The 15,171-nt window shown below is 36.6% G+C and overlaps 1 protein-coding gene and 1 pseudogene across 3 annotated transcripts in view; one reads left to right on the forward strand and one right to left on the reverse strand.

Moving 5' to 3' along the window:
* Positions 1-15,171, reverse strand: part of GPATCH8 (G-patch domain containing 8) — a gene marked incomplete at both ends in the record, with an annotated part of 99,060 nt that overhangs the window by 22,128 nt on the left and 61,761 nt on the right. The window lies entirely within an intron of this gene.
* LOC307067373 (small ribosomal subunit protein eS6-like) lies at positions 218-14,749 on the forward strand (annotated as a pseudogene). Its single transcript has 3 exons — positions 218-262; positions 13,504-14,002; positions 14,455-14,749. The product of its transcript is annotated as a small ribosomal subunit protein eS6-like (transcript).

Here is a 15,171-nt window from a genome sequence, read left to right on the forward strand (position 1 = left end):
TGTAAAAAATAAACAAAAAAATTCACCAACTATCTAGGGGATGGGTTAAAAGACAGTCAAGATAGAGCTCAAAAAAATGTAGCAGGGTGGTGAAAACATTCTGGAATTAGATTGTAACAATGGTTGCATGACCTTGTGGAATATACTAAAAACCACTGAACTGTACACTTTAAAAGGGTGAGTTTTATGGTAAGTGAATTATATTTCTATTGATATAATGGCTGAGAATTTTTCAGAACTGATGAAAGACATGACTCCGCAGGTACAGGAAGCCCAGGTATACCACACAGGCTAAATAAAAATAAGCACCTAGAATCACTCTAGTGAAACTGAGTCCCATAACTATGGGACCAAAGACAATGAAATCATAGTACTACACAGAAAAAAATTAAGGATCACCCACAATCAGATTGACAGAAGATTCAAAAGCAACATCAAAAGATGGAAGATAGTATGCTTTGGTGTGTGAGAGAAAACATTTTCATTTGTATACCAAATGATAAAAAGAGAATTTTTTCTCCAGATGAAAAGAGAATTTACCACCTACAGATTCATTAAAAAGGAACTTCCTAAAGCAGTATTTCTGAAATCATAGATTGTGACCCACTAGTGGGTCATGACATTGATTTCATAGATTGTAACAGGCAGAAAAAAAGGAAAAAAAAAAGAAAAAGAATAGAAAAATATAGAGGATATTTCACATAATAAAGGTAAATACTGTCTTGTAAAACTTTTGTTTCAGTTGTGTTTGTGTGGTTGTAATATTAATATTACATGAGGACTTGTAATATTACTTTATATTAATGTAATATAATTAATTTAATATTAATGTTATTAGTTTAATTAATAATTATTCTTAGATACAGAAGATACAGCATGAATTCTTAGATTAATATAATCAATATAATTAATTTATCTATAATTAATATAATTATATATTAATATATACATTAATTATATAGTTAATATAATATAATTAATATAAATAAATTAACAATTAATTTAATATTAATTAATTAATGTAATATTACTTTATATTATTAATGTAATATTACTGAGGACTTGAAAGTCACTGTTTTAAGGAAAGAAAATGATGTCAGACAAAAGGTCTGAAATACTAAAAGTGGTAAGGAATGAAATTAATAAATATATAGATTAATAATCACAACAGTAACACCACCACCTAGCTTGCAGGATGGAAAAGGGTTAAAAAAGAATGCTAGCAGACACAGCCATATATAATAGGAGAGGGTGTTTGAAATTAAAGCGTTCTAGAGTCCTTCTACTGATTGAGATGTAGTTAACTTTAGACTTGGTTAAATTAATCATAATTTGTATTAGAATTCCAAGGGTTGTTATCAGAAGAATAGGAGTAGTAAAGGGGGAAAAATTAAGAAAACTTCAATTTTATAAAGGTAAGACAGACAACAAAAAACAGGAAAATAGAAAGTAAAAAGATGTAAGAAACATATTTATAAGTAATCACAAGAAATGTAAATGTATTAAAATAAAAAACTATCAGAAAAACAAATCCAACTACATGCTGATTATAAGAGATATCCCTAAAACATGAGGACTTAGAAAGTTGAAAGTTAAAGGACAGAAAAAGATATGCCAGGCAAGTTACTAACCAAAAGAAGCTGGAGTAACTATTAACGTTCAGCTTTTAGACTTTATAGCACAAAGCATTACTTGAGACTGTGGCCAGCTATGGGGTTAAACATTACAAGATTATTCTCCAAATAAGCTGCACTGCTAATTTTGAAAAGCCAACACAGATATGTTGGTTATCCACTAGTCTTAATGAGGTTTTGGCTCAAAACTGTGGGACTGACCCAAAGAAGTGGTCCAATTTGCCTCAGCAGTTCCACTTAAAAACTAGACATCAAAAGACATCTCAAAGCAAGCTGAGTATATTCATTTGCTATAAAGCAGCATAGAAGAATGAGAAGGGGAAAGGAATGATAAATGATTGCTTGCTAGCCTTCTACAGCAGGGTAGATGAGTAGCTCCTTCTAGTTAACAGACCTAAAGATAAATCTCATTTCAAAGGCACTACAATCAGCCTTTCTTTTATTCAGTTTAGCATCTTTTGGATACACTTTCAAGGCATCTCTATCATCTAACATCTCTCCACTATTTCTCACATGAGCTATTTAATTAGTATGCAAGAGAAGGCTGATGTATTTTGTGGAATGCCAGTATTGAACTCATTTGGATACATTAGTTAAAAGTGAAAAGTGAATATATAGCACATTATGATTTTTTTCCCTATTCGATCCTTCTCAATATTTTCTCTCAGCATCCTGGGCAATTTCATGTTGTCTGGCTATTAAGCAACTTGTGGATATTCTTCCTCATCAGTGCTAGTTTCCCAGAGAGAAGTCAGAAAGCTCACCTTCCCAACTTCCCTTAAAACTAGGGTGCAGACATATGGTCTACCCTCTTTTCCTGTGAAATGCACCTGCACAAGACTTTCTTTCAAAAGTGAGCAGTATAAAGAAGCAGGTGCCAGGACCTCCCTGGTGGTCCAGTGGCTAAGACTCTGTGCTCCCAATGGAGGGGGCCTGGGGTTCGATCCCTGGTCAGGGAACTAGATCTCACATGCCACGACTAAGAGTTTGCATGCCTCAACTAAAGATCCCGCATGCAGTAACAAAGATCCCACATGCTGCAGCTAAGACCCGGCTCAGCCAAATAAATAAATATTAAAAAAAAAAAAAAAAAAGCAGCAGCAGCAGGTGCCAAGTGGAATATATCTTCTAGCAACAGTGGCTGCAGAAGCATGTTTTAATTCTATTTTGGTTTTTATTTTTAATTCCATGACATTGGTTTTTTATAATGTTTATATAGATTTGGAAGATTTACTCTTCCAAAAAAGAGATCAGAAGACTGGATATTAAAAAAAAACAAACAAGGGCTTCCCTGGTGGCGCAGTGGTTGAGAGTCCGCCTGCCGATGCAGGGGACGCGGGTTCGTGCCCCGGTCTGGGGAGATCCCACATGCCGCAGTGCGTCAGGGCCCGTGAGCCATGGGCACTGAGCCTGCACGTCTGGAGCCTGTGCTCCGCAACGGGAGAGGCCACAACAGTGAGAAGCCCACGTACCGCAAAAAAAAAAAAAAAGAAAAAAGAAAAAACAAACAAAAAAAACCACATACAATCCAATTAAATATTGATTATAAGAGATTTCTTATTGCATCTCAAGTCTTTCTAAAGGAATCACATTCCTTCTTTCTTAAGTACTTTCTGTGAAATTTCTTTTAGAAGAGTCTTCTGGTGGCAAATTGATTTTTTTATCCAAAAATTTATCTATTTTTAATCTCTACTCTTTTTTTTTGCGGTACGCAGGCCTCTCACTGTTGTGGTCTCTCCCGTTGCGGAGCACAGGCTCCGGACGCGCAAGCTCAGCGGCCATGGCTCATGGGCCCAGCCGCTCCACGGCATGTGGGATCTTCCCGGACTGGGGCACGAACCCATGTCCCCTGCATCGGCAGGTGGACTCTCAACCACTGCGCTACCAGGGAAGCCCTAATCTCTACTCTTAAAGATATTTTTGCTGGGTGTACAATTCTAGGTTGATGGTTGTTTGCTCTGAGCACATTCAACATTCCATTAGATTATAACAGAATTGACACTGTATTCTGACTTCCATTTACTACAACAGTTCTTGAAAGATTGTGTATTTTTCTACAGTTTTACCAGGATGTGTCTACATGTAGACTTCTTTTTTTATCTTGCTCGAGACTCATTAGGCTTCCTGAATCTGTGAGTTGTGTCTTTCATCAAATTCTGGGATCTCCTCTTTGAACACTGCCTCTGCCCTATTCTTTTTCTTTCTTTCGTTCTGGAACTCTGTCTAGACACGTTAGAGCTTCTCATTCTTTATCATCTAACTCTTAATCTCTTCATGTATTTTCCATTTCTCTCTCTTTCTTTCTTGCCCTCCCTCTCTCCATTTTTTCCTGCATCCTGATACTTCTTCAGATGTGTTACAATTTAATATTCAACTCTGTGCAAAACGCTATTAAATCTTCCCAATGAGTTTTTATATGGTCTCTTGCCCTTTACTCATGATCTCAATCCCTTTTTATTCTTAAACATATTAAATATGCTTGTTTTACACACTGTAATCTGAGCTGACAATTCCAATATCTTAAGTCTTAAGGGGTCTGACTATGCTCTTTTTTTTCCTCCATTAACTCTAGCCCATAGTGTCTAGTTTCTCAGTTGGATTTGTGATATGACTATGATCTTCTGTTTTGGGGAGCTTTATCTAGGAGTTCTTTTTTTTTTTTTTTTTTTGGCTGCATGGCTTAGTTCCCCAACCAGGGTGTGAACCCAGGCCACGCCAGTGAAAGTGCTGAGTCCTAACCACTGGACCACCAGGGAAATCCCTATCTAGGAGTTTTTTTGAAGCCTAAGTTGTTCTAAAGAAGTTTGAATTTTCTTCTTCCCAAGGGCCTGAGACCACTTTACCATATATTTCATTTCCTCTTAAAATGTCATTATTTTATGTCCCACTAAAAAAAGAAAAAAAAAAACTTCTCAGCCATCATCTCTTGGAATCTATCCCATTTCTCTCTCCTATTGGGACTTCAGTAATACTGTATTAAACTGTCTGGATACTACCCCATTGATCTTGGATAGTCTGTTCTGTTTTTTTACTTTTTCTTTCCATTTCAGTTTGGATAATTTATATTGACTTGTCTTCAAATTTACTGATTCTATCTTCTGCTGTGTCTAGTCTGCTGATAAGCTCATGGAAAGAATTCTTCAACTCTGATACTGTGTTCTTCCTTTCTCCCTGGGTGATTTAATCCATTTCCGTGACTTCATCAATATGCTAGACATCTCCCAGTCCAATATTGCTTGCTGAGACCAACAAAAGAATGCAGAAATAAAGAGGAAAAGAAGTGGGGAAAAGGGAAAGGACAAAATGAGATGGCGGATTTTAATCCAAATATACTGGAAATGACATTACCTATATTTAGATTAAATACTCCAATTAAGAGAGACTGGGGCGGGGGGGAAAGATATTGGAAGACTAGATAAAACACCTACAAATAATCCAACTAAATGTTGATTATAAAAGCTAAAAGAAAAAGGGTGGAAAAAGACATCAGAAAATACACTAACCAAAATAAAGCTATCAAAATTGATATCAGACAAAAGAAACTTTAAGGCAAAAATATCACTTTATAATAATAGGCTCAATCTATTAACAATTATAAAGTTGTATGCAGCTTCAAAATATATAAGCAAAAAATGCCAAAGTTATAAGAAGAAATGGAAAAATCCACCATCAGTGGGAGATTAACATTCCTCTCTCAGTAACTGATAGTTCAAGCAAGCAAAAAAATTTAGTAAGAGTATAGCTGATTCAAGGAATACAATTAACAGTCTCAAACAAATAGGATATGTGTAAAACTGCAGCCAACAACTAGAGGATACATATTCTTTTCGAGTAAACACAGAGCATTTAAGGAAACTGACCACTTTAACACATTTCAAACAACTGGTATTATTTTCTGTATTACAATTAAATTAGCAGTCAGTAATACAATAATCAGGGGAAAAAAGTCACATATTTGGAAATTAAGAAACACTTTTAAATAACTAAGAAGAAATCATAATCAAGTAGAAAATATTTCAAACTGAGAGATAAAAACGACACACCTCAACTCCTAAGATGTAGCTGAAATGGTAACACTGGAGTGAAATGGGAGGGGAGGGGGAAGGGGAGGAGGAAGGAAGGGAAGGAGGGAGGCAAGGAAGGTGTAAAAACTGGAAAGGATGATGCTGAAATGTCACTATTTGCAGACAGTATGTACAAAATCCAACAAACTCTTCCGATAATAAACTCTTATCAAACACTAGTAATGGAAGGTTGCTGGATACATAAAAAACAAACTAACAGAAAACAACAATACCAGGATTTCTGGTATGAATGTGGCAACACAGGAAAACAACTTTCTTTTTCTCTTGAATACCACACAAAAGCAAAACGGTGATACGATCTGGAGAATGAAAAAATGCATAAGAGAAAAAGGCATAAGAGAAGTATGTGAAGAGAAATGAAGTAGAAGCCATTCAAGGCCAAGTGAGCAGTGAAAAAAGGCCAGCAGTAGCAGATTTCAGAAAATGACAGCAAAAACATACTTCAGGTATGATAAAGGGCTCACTTGAAGTGATACAACTACATCTCTTGCACTCATCAAGAATTTCTGAGATCTAGAAAAAGCAGAGGGAAGAACTTGGATTGGAGCAATGGGAGACATTCCTTCAAATATACAAATATCCAAATCCCTTCAAATATACAGGCCAAAAACCCAAAACCAAAACAAAAAACCCCCACCACATGCCTTGATCTGTATGTTGAAGCGGCACATTTTGTGCCAATGAAAACAGTCCCAAAAGAGTGGTCATAATCAACACTGCAGTAAAGTTATTGAATCTTAAAGGTAAAGAAAGACTCCTCTGAGCAGCTAGGTAAAACCATCAAAGGGAGAAATCAGCCCAGCCTTCAATTTCTTCAGGATTATATTCAATTCCAGGAGCCAGTGGTACAACACTACAAGATATCTAGGGAAAGAAAGTTATTAACCAAGGATTTTATAATGTACATATATTTACATATGTGATTGAATTATTTTTATAGGTTCATATAACATATGAGATTATATAATGCTTATATTATAGATAAATGTATAATATAAAATATAATCTCATATATTATATATATTTTATATATATATAAATAATTCAGGAAATATTGTTTGTACAACCCCCTTTAAAGAAGTTACTAGGAAATAAACAGCAGAAGTGATGAGGAAAAACTCAACAGAAGGACTGGAAGGCTGCTTTGAATACATTTACATGTAGAATTGAGGTTAAAAGAAGTGGGGCTACTAGGGTGTCAGATTACAATGTACACGTTATATGCCCTCACAAGAAAGAAATGGTATAACTAATATAAGATGGGGAAGGGGTAGAGATAAGTAAATGGGAATTACAATTTGCCTTTCGTTACAACTATAATAGATGTAAAAAAGAACTCCATTTAAAATGGAAAATTAAGTAATGTAAGTATTATACAACCACACTTAATTGTATGCTACATACACACTAAGTTTACTGCTATTAGGTGGTAGACGAAATGAAAGGGAGGAAAAAGAGGAAACAAGGAAACTTTCCCCTGCTTACAGTATGAAAATGATGGATACTCTCTAAAAGAAATAAAGAACAAAAGGTAATTTTATTAAGTTATAAAGGTAATTACAACAAAAATATAATCCAACCTATATCCACTTATCTATATCTATCCATCTATCTATAGCTTTATCTACCTTACACTCAGAGAAGAAAAACAGAGCACAGAGTCAGCAACATAAAAAGATAAATATGAACTAAACATATCTGTCACATAAAATATAAAAAATTAACTCAAAAAATTTTTTCATACTGTAACACAAAGCAAAACCCAACTCCATGATGATCATAAGAGGCACATTCAAAACAGGGTGATTGAGAAAGACTCAAAAGGATGGAGACATACTAAGCAATACATATACAAAAAAATGAAAGCAGGAATCAGGGTTTTTACTTTCAATCAAGGTAGAATTTACATTAAAAGCTTTAAACAAGATAAAGGTACTTATAATGTCAATGAGGTCAACTCATGGTATCTAAAAATCTTAATATCTAACTATCATAATCTAGCAGCAACATCCATAAATCAGAAATTAGAGGAGATTCAAGGGAAACACATGAACATACTAAAGTAAGGAGACTCAAATCATCTCATTACATGACAGGTCAAAGAGATAAAAAATAAACAAGGATACAGAACATCTTAAGGATATTTTAACACGGTTATGTGCCTCAAAATAGGGCGTACATCTTTTATAAAAGTACTCATAGAACACTCACCCCAAAAGACCCTACTAGGCTACAGAGGAAACCATAATAAATCCCCCAAAGAAGAAATAATATAAGCAACATATATGAACACAGTACAATGAAACTGGGAATTAACATTTTTAAAAAGGCCTTTCTACAAATCTGAAACTAGAATATCTAGGGAAAAAATGATAACGACAACATTATATATCAATATACACAGGCTACAGGTGAAGCAGTGTTTAGGAAAAACACACAGGTTTAACTACTTTAAAGCAATCAAATAATAACAAATAAAAGCCATACCCTGGATAAACTCTCATACGTGTATACCAGGAAATATATGAATCCATTTATATAAAAGTCAAAAACAGTTAAATTAAACAATACACATTTAGGGATATGAAACACATGGTAAAACCATTTTAAAAAGGAAGAGAAAATAAAAGAGTTGGTAACACTTTCTAATTCATTCCATGAGACCAGTATTACCCTGATATAAAGACATCACAAGAAAACTACAGACTAACATCTCTTATAAATATAGATGCAAAAATCCTGAACAAATTGCTAGCAAACGAAATCCAGCAGCATATTAAAAAGATTATACACCATGACCATGACCAAGTAGGATCTATCCCAGGAATGCAAAGTTGGTTCAACATATAAAAATTAAATCTATATAATATACCACATTAATGGGGATGGGGGAACCTCATGTTATTTTTTTCATAGATGCAAAAACAGCATTTGACAAAATGTAACACCCTTTCATGAGAAAAACACTCAACAAACTACAAATAGAAGGGAACTTCCTCAATCTGATAAGGGCATCTATGAAAAACCCCCAGCTAACATCATACTTGAAAGTTAAAGACTGAAAGCTTGCCCATTAAAATCAGAACAAAGATGTCTCTTCCCCTCTACGACAGAGCTATCTGCTCTTGTCATTTCTACTCAACATTATATTGGAGGTTCTAAGCAGGGAGATTAGACATGTTAAAAAAAAAAAAAAAGGCATCCAGATGGGAAAGCAGATGGGAAAAAGAAGAAGTAAAACTATCTTTTTTCATGGATGATATGGCATTATATGTAATAAACCCTAAAGAATTCACAAAAAAAAACTACTAGAGCTGCTAAATGAGTTTAGCAAAGTTGTAGGATACAAGATCAATATAAAAAAATCACAGTGACATAAAAAATGAGAATTCTTAGGATTAAATTTAACAAAAGAAACAGAGCTTAAAAAAAACATTATTGAAAGAAATAAAGAAGATGTAAATAAATGAAAAAACATCCTATGTTCATGGACTGGAAGACTTAACATTGTTAAGATGGCAATACTCCCCGAACTGATCTACAGATTCAACATAATCTTTATCAGAATCCCAGCTGACTTCTTTGTAGAAATTGAGAAGCTGATTCTAAAATTCACATAGGATTACAAGGGGACCAAGAACAGCCAAAACAATCCTGAAAATGAATAAAGTAGAAGGGCTCACACTTCTCAATTGCAACACTTGCTACAAAGCAACAGTAATCAAGACAGTGTGTTACTGCAAAGACATAAAGATCAACGGAATATACCAATAATTGAGAGAAAAAAACCCATATATCTATGGTCAACTGATTTTTGAATGGCCAAGACCATTCAATGGGGATAAAATAGTCTTTTCAACAAACAGTGCTGGGACAACTGGGTAGGCACATGCAAAAGACTGAATTTGGACCCCCTACCAAACATGACACATGAAAATTTTTTAAATAAAATAAAAATAAATAAATAAATAAATAAATAAATAAATAAATAAATAAATAAATAAATAATGGCTGTGTTGGGTCTTCGCTGCTGTGCGTGGACTTTCTCTAGTTGCGGTGAGCGGGGGCTACTCTTTGTTGCGGTGCGCGGGCTTCTCATTGTCGTGGCTTCTCTTGCTGCAGAGCACAGGCGCTAGGCGCACAGGCTTCAGTAGTTGTGGCACGCGGGCTCAGCAGTTGTGGCTTGCAGGCTCTAGAGCTCAGGCTCAGTAGTTGTGGCGCACGGGCTTAGTTGCTCTGCCACATGTGGGATCTCCCCAGACCAGGGCTCGAACCCGTGTCCCTTGCTTTGGCAGGCAGATTCTTAACCACTCTGCCAACAGGGAAGCCCACATGACATATAAAAATTAATTCAAAATATATCAATGACCTAAATGTTAAGAGCTAAAACTGTAAAACTCTTAGAAGGAAGCATAGGTGTAACTTTTCCTGGCCTTGGATTAGGCAATGGGTTCTTAAATATGACATCAAAACACCACCAACAAAAGAAGCAAAGATAAAATCGACTTCATCAAATTTTAAAACTCTGAGCACCAAAGGACATTATCAAGTGAAATGACAACAAAAAATGGAAGAAAATATTTGCAAGTCATACACCTGACAAGGGACTCATTCCAGAATTCATACAGAATTCTCATAACTCAACAATAAAAGGAGAGCCCAATTTAAAAAATGGGCAGAAGATCTGAATAGACATTTCTCCAAAGAACATAGTTAAAAGGCCAATAAGGGGCTTCCCTGGTGGCGCAGTGGTTGAGAGTCCGCCTGCCGATGCAGGGGACGCGGGTTCGTGCCCCGGTCCGGGAAGATCCCACATGCCACGGAGCAGCTAGGCCCATGAGCCATGGCCGATGAGCCTGCGCGTCCAGAGCCTGTGTTCCGCAATGGGAGAGGCCACAACAGTGAGAGGCCTGCGTACCGCAAAAAAAAAAAAGAAAAGGCCAATAAGCACATGAAAAGATGCTCAACCAAAACCACAAGAAGATACTACTACTTCACACCTACTAGGATGGCTATAATAGAAAAGACAGAAAACAGTAAGTGTTGATGACAATGTAGAGAAATTGTAACTCTCATATAGTACGAGTGAGAATACAAAATGGTGCAACCATTTGTGGAAAAGAGTCTGGCGGTTCCTTAAAAGTTAAACACTGAGTTACCATATAACTAGCAATGCCATTCCTAGGTATACACAAAAGAGAATTGAAAAATATATTCACACAAAAACTTGTACAAGATATTCAAAGCAGCATTATTCATAATAACCAAAAAGTGGAAACAACTCATATGTCCATTAACTGATGAATAATTAAACAAACTAGTATATTCATACAATGCAATATTGTTCAGCCCTAAAAAGGAGTAAAGTACTGATATATGCTATTTATATGGATGAACTTTGAAAACATTATGCTAAGTAAAAGAAGTCAGATACAATAGGCCACATATTGAATGATTTAATTTATATGAAATGTCCAGAATAGGCAAATGTATAGAGACAGAAGTGGTTGCTAGGGGAGGGAGAACAGGGGGAATGAGGAATGACTGCTAAAGGGTACAAGGTTTCTTCTTAGGGTGATGTAAATGTTCTGGAATTAGTGGTGGCAGTTGTACAACATTGTGGATATGCTAAGTCACTAAACTGTATATTATACAATGGTTAAACCAGTGAATTTTATCTCAACAACAGCAAAAATCTACCTGAAAAAATGCAAGTGAATGATAAACACAAAATCCAGGACAGTGCTTACCTCTGAGGGAGGAAGAAATGGGACGGGATCATAAAGTTATTGATAATGTTCTTCTTAAACTGAGCAGAAGACACACAAGCGTCTGTAGTTACTCTTCATATCTTACACATATTTTAAAAATATCTTATCAATATTTAACAAGATACTAAGGGTATCAAAGCAGGACTGCAATTTTTGCTTTTGTTTTTTTTTCCAGTTAAAAGCATGGTAAAGCTATTTGGCTTTAAAACTATGTACAGGGCTTCCCTGGTGGCGCAGTGGTTGGGAGTCCGCCTGCCGATGCAGGGGACGCGGGTTCATGTCCCGGTCCGGGAGGATCCCGCATGCTGCGGAGCGGCTGGGCCCGTGAGCCATGGCCGTTGAGCCTGCGCGTCCGGAGCGTGTGCTCCGCAACGGGAGAGGCCACAACAGTGAGAGGCCCACATACCGCAAAAAAAAAAAAAAAAACTATGTACAACTTTCATAAAAATGAAAATTAAAAAAAAAAGAATAGAAGGCAGCGAGTGTAGAGACTATTCTTTCAGAATTCTGGTTCTAAAGACAAGTAAAAAGAAAAGATGGCAGTTACAGAGAGTAAGAGTCAACAGAGTAAGGTTTTTTTTTGTAGTTTTAGTGGTTCTTTTCCCCCAAGAATGTGTGAGCATGTTTACTGGTGATAGGAAATGAATGAGTGCAAAGTGAGTTTGCCAAGATAGGAAAAAAGATGTAAGGTCCTTGATGATACAGAGAGGATTAGGATCCAGAATTCAGATGTAGGTAGGAATTTTCATTTGACAGATTATGAAACAAGGGAGAAATATTTAAGGATGGGAAGAGGTAGACCCAAGTTTGATGGCAGATATTACAGTAGAAGAAGGCACACCCATCTGATAGTCCAAATTTTCTTTGTTTTCTACTAGGAGTAAGGGAAGATGGAGGAAGGACAAGGGTGGCTGAGGGAAGATGAGGGCTTAAAGATCAATGTTTGAGAATGACAGTTGAAGAGACTAAGAGGGAGTTGATGCGTGAAAGGATTCCTTGGCAGTTCTGGGAGTCCAGTGAGTTGGCACTAGTCCCACACTGCACTACAGTAAAGATGTAGAAATGAAGAATGCAAATATTTCTACTGAGTGGGGATAGGTTCTTGGTGAGTAGGTATGACAAAAAAGGATTAGGAAGAAAAGAATTTGGAATCGAAGTGTTGAGACAAGTAAAAAATCAATCTGTGGTGCTCAAGAAGTATAAATTAAGGAGGGGCTAAGTTACTAAAGTCAAGGTTCCGAGGTCATGTGAAGGTGAAGAACAAATATGAAATAAAGGAGTGACATCAAGAAGGGGAGAGGGTTTCGCAAGCTGTATAATTCAAAGTTGACAAGATTTCTGAGTAAACAGTCTGATCAATAAAATGGGAGTTAAGTAATTCTTGTTGTACCTACCACAGAGTTCAAAAGTGAAATAATTTCTTGGTCGGGGGAGAAAGGGCCTCAAAATATAATGTGTAAGCTAATGAGGTTGTGAATTACTCAGCTACTTCATGTATTTATTATTTACTTGACAGTGTAACTTTTACTTGAAAAACAATAAAAATGTATTCTCTAAAATGTTTATATTTCTGATAGTATACCAAATAAACCTGGTTTTCCCCATCATTTCCAAGAATTTATTTGTTCGACTCGTATTTATTGAGTACTTATGTGCCAGGCACTATACTGGATGCAGTATACATATTGCCAGACAAATAGACAGTTTCTCTCCTCAAGGCCCTTTCTTTCCAGTACCATAGTCAGCCTATAAATAAGGCTACAAGCAAAAATTTATAATTATAAATTATATATGAGAGTATTGCAAGAGAATAAAGTAGAGGATTTATTTAAATTGGGTGGTTAGGAAAGATTTCTTGTGAAGTAATATTTAAGCTAAGACCTAAAGGATAAAAGCACACCACGTGAAAAATTTCAAAACAGTGGCATGACGATTCTATGCTTAAGGACAGTGGTTAGACAGAAAAAGAGAGCCCAGGTCCTAAGCTGAAGAACTCCAACATCTAAAGTTTAGGCAGCTCTTTTCTGTGGCACCTCGGAGGCAATCAGCCACTTCAGGATAAAGCAGAACATCTCTTTCCCGGCTACTGGCTGCCAGAAACTCATTGAAGTGAACAATGAACAAAAACTTCGTACCTTTTATGAGAAGCGTATGGCCACAGAAGTTGCTGCTGACGCTCTGGGTGAAGAATGGAAGGGTTATGTGGTCCGAATCAGTGGTGGGAACGACAAACAAGGTTTCCCCATGAAGCAGGGTGTCTTGACCCATGGCCGAGTCCGCCTGCTACTGAGTAAGGGGCATTCCTGCTACAGACCAAGGAGGACTGGAGAAAGAAAGCATAAATCTGTACGGGGTTGCATTGTGAATGCAAATCTGAGTGTTCTCAATTTGGTCATCGTAAAAAAAGGGGAGAAGGATATTCCTGACTCACTGATACTACTGTGCCTTGTCGCCAAAAGAGCTAGCAGAATCCACAAACTTTTCAATCTCTCTAAAGATGATGTCCGACAGAGTGAAATAAGTCAGAAAAAGAAAAACAAACACCGTATGCTAATACATATATATGGAATCTGAAAAACAAACAAAATAATGGTCATGAAGAACCTAAGGGCAAGACAGGAATAAAGACGCAGACCTACTAGAGAATGGACTTGAGGATACGGGGAGGGGGAAGGGTAAGCCGGGACAAAGTGAGAGAGTGGCATGGACATATATACACTACCAAATGTAAAACAGATAGCTGCTGGGAAGCAGCCGCAGAGCACAGGGTGATCAGCCCGGTGCTTTGTGACCACCTAGAGGGGTGGGATAGGGAGGGTGGGAGGGAGGGAGACGCAAGAGGGAAGAGATATGGGGATATATGTATATGTAGAACTGATTCACTTTGTTATAAAGCAGAAACTAACACACCATTGTAAAGCAATTATACTCCGATAAAGATGTTAAAAAAATAAAAAAATAAAGATGATGTCCGCCAGTATGTTGTGAGAAAGCCCCAAAACAAAGGTAAGAAACCTAGGACCAAAGCACCCAAGATTCAGCATCTTGTTACTCCATGTGTTCTGCAACACAAATGTCAGCGTATTGCTCTGAAGAAACAGCGTACTGAGAAAAATAAGGAAGAGGCTGCAGAATATGCTAAACTTCTGGCAAGAGAATAAAGAAGGCCAAAGAAAAATGCCAGGAACAGATTGCCAAGAGACGGAGGCTGTCTTCTCTGAGAGCTTCTACTTCTAAGTCTGAGTCCAATAAAAAATGAGATGTTCTAAGCATAACAAATAAATAAGAAGAGACAAAAAAATGTTCAGGCAGAAGAGAAGGCGTCAACAAAGGGATCTATACAGAAGCAGCAAGAGAGATAAGGAGGAGGAATCTAGGAAAGTATAAAATCTTCAAAAGCAAGAGAAAAGAAATTGTTTTAAAGAGAAAAGAGTGGTCAATTGTATTGAATGATGCAAAGAAGCAGGACGTGGAAGAAAATAAGAACTTTAAAAGGTCTACTGGATTTAGCAAATAAAGGTATTTTGCAGCCTTGAATAAACTGGCTCAGTGAAAAGTGCTAAAGCCAGTCTAAATGGGTTGAAGAGTGCATAAAGAAAGGGGTAGGGAAAAGAGAACAGGGAAAGAAAAAAAGGAAGAGAAGGAAGAGAGAGATTTCACCATATTGTAACTCTGGATAAA

This window comes from Hyperoodon ampullatus, assembly GCF_949752795.1.
Source record: "Hyperoodon ampullatus genome assembly, chromosome: 19".
Taxonomy (NCBI): Eukaryota; Metazoa; Chordata; class Mammalia; order Artiodactyla; family Ziphiidae; genus Hyperoodon; species Hyperoodon ampullatus.